The sequence below is a fragment of the Salmo salar genome, chromosome ssa17, assembly GCF_905237065.1.
Source record: "Salmo salar chromosome ssa17, Ssal_v3.1, whole genome shotgun sequence".
In the NCBI taxonomy this organism is placed as follows: domain Eukaryota; kingdom Metazoa; phylum Chordata; class Actinopteri; order Salmoniformes; family Salmonidae; genus Salmo; species Salmo salar.
This window is the reverse complement of record NC_059458.1, coordinates 26,435,868-26,438,280: the sequence shown is the minus strand read 5'-3', so window position 1 is coordinate 26,438,280 and position 2,413 is coordinate 26,435,868. Positions and strand designations below refer to the sequence as shown.

Genomic DNA, 2,413 nt, shown 5'->3' with positions numbered 1-2,413 from the left:
TACAAGCGTCATACTTAGATAAAAAGTCAATAAAATGTACCACAGCATCAAGTCCTGATGACATTCACATTCCTCAGTAACATGTGAGTCAACCAAACTTTTATTCTCCTCCAAGGAAACAAGATCCAGGAGTTTAAAGCTGATCTGGAGAGAATTCCAGGACCACGGAGCTGAGAAGCTAATATACTTTTTGCCATGATCCGTTCTGATTTTAGGAACCGTTGAAAGGAAGTAGGACAGAGACCATAACTGGTATTTATTTCCTGTCCTCATTAAAGATGAAAAGCGATAAAGTGTTTTCACAAAGTGGCCTTATAGATCATAGTATTCCAATGTTAAAGCCTACGTAGAGTCAACGAAGACCAGCGAACAGCGCTATAGAGATCACAGTGGTGTGTCTGATGCTTTTTGGTGGTAATAAAACTAAGTTTGAACACCATAGATTATCAAGCTGATTTAAGTTAACTGTAACTAGGCCACTCAGGAACATTCAACAATTTCTGAAGTTTTACTTCAGTGCCTTATTGCAAACAGGATGCATGTCTTGGAATATTTTTTATTCTGTACAGGCTTCCTTCTTTTTACTCTGTCATTTAGGTTAGTATTGTGGCGTAACTACAATGTTGTTGATCCATCCTCAGTTTTCTCCTATCACCGCCATTAAACTCTAACTGTTTTAGTCAACATTGGCCTCTTGGTTTCCTTCGTCTCCAGCAACTGAGTTAGGAAGGACGCCTGTATCTTTGTATTGACTGGGTGTATTGATAAGCCATCCAAAGCGTAATTCAAACTTCATCATGCTCAAAGGGATAATGAATGTCTCTTTTTTTGTTATTTTCTAATAGGTGCCCTTTGTGAGGCATTGGAAAACCTCCCTGGTCTTTGTGGTTGAATATGTGTTTGAAATTCACTGCTCAACTGAGGGACCATACAGATAATTGTATGTGTGGGGTACAGAGATGAGGGTAATCATTCAAAATCATGTTAAACGCTATTATTGCACACAGAGTCCATGCAAGTTATTATGTGACTTGTTAATTAAGCACATTTTTACTCCTGAACTTATTTAGGCTTGCCATAACAAAAGGGTTGAATACGTATTGACTCAAGACATTTCAGCTTTCAGCTTTTTTCCTCGTACCAAACAATGCAAATCTGCCCAAGATATTCCAGATCATCGCTGAAGGGGTCGCCAACGAGTTGGTCAAGAGTGAGGACGCGTGCAGCAAGAGATTGGCAAATGTCATCCGCCAAGTACAGGTCAGTGATTGCTCTACTTGCCGAAGTTACATTTTGTTCAATCTAGAAACTTCTGCTGTTGATCGATCAAATTGAGCAAAGCAATGAGGAATACTGAATCTTGGCTTGAACCAAACACGTTAATTTGAAACACCTTGTCAGTGTCCCACATTGAAATGTCCTAGGTCTAGTAGTCAGTCAGCAGTTTCTTCATCTCTAAAAGCTTCTTGTGTTCCTCTACCCCCCCCCCAGGGATCTGGAGGACTGTGGACACAGTGTGTAACGATGCTGAATGAGACTCAACAGAAGGCCATCCAGGACCTCCTCAACACCGCTTGAGAAGCCTTATCCCCTTCCTTTGTTTGTTGGAAAGCAACGATACCATGTTTGAAACATCTAGCTCCTGGATCTCCTCCTTCCTAATTCACCACCTCCCTCCCTACCTCCTTTTCCAGCTCTGATCTGTAGTGTGTGTGTGGACTTCACTGCAGCCTCCTGCCACACCCCTCCCTATCCCCTCAGTCAGTCTCCCCTGCACTCAACTAACTGTAGGGACCAGGTTGGTTTGACCCCTCCCCTTTAAGTCACTAATGTGTTTACGCCCACTGGAGCGGTCTATACCCTCTTTTCCTGAATCCTGACGGTTGGAGCATTGTTGGCCTCACCTGCACAAAGGGAAAACAAATTAACACAAGTATTAATCCAGTTTCTTCTACATCCTGTTAAACTACTAAGAAATATCTGGTTTTATGATGAAATTAGACTTTTAAACCTTTCCATAACAAAATTGACTGGTGTAGTTTTGCTCATGTGAAAATGTCATGTTTACCCAGGTTTTAGAAACTCCTAGAAGTGTCAGACTTGGTAGGACCCAGATGCTGTATGAGGAGGAGTCTTGACTGGGGAATAGAAGAGGTGGGAGTGTGTACATGTCATGGGGTGACCACTTCCTGCCTCTATGAATTCACGGTTATTCTTTTTGTCTAAGCTGACATGGAATTGTTTTAAGATAGGCCTTAAATCCATGGAATGACCATTTCATGCTCTAGTCTCTGTTTGGCGTTTACAGCCATCTTTACTTCAACAGGCCGACCAGAGGACACATCCCAGAATGCAATGTTGCCCTCTGAATATGATCAAAGCCCTTTCCCTCACTTTTGAGCTCAGCTCAGTC

At 42.0% G+C, this 2,413-nt stretch overlaps 1 long non-coding RNA gene across 1 annotated transcript; it reads left to right on the top strand.

The window, feature by feature from the left end:
- Nucleotides 1–1,134: 1,134 nt before the first annotated feature.
- On the top strand, nucleotides 1,135–1,626 carry LOC123728179 (uncharacterized). Its single transcript, XR_006760053.1, has 2 exons — nucleotides 1,135–1,260; nucleotides 1,492–1,626. It is a non-coding gene; the product is annotated as an uncharacterized lncRNA (long non-coding RNA).
- The last annotated feature ends 787 nt before the right edge of the window (nucleotides 1,627–2,413 follow it).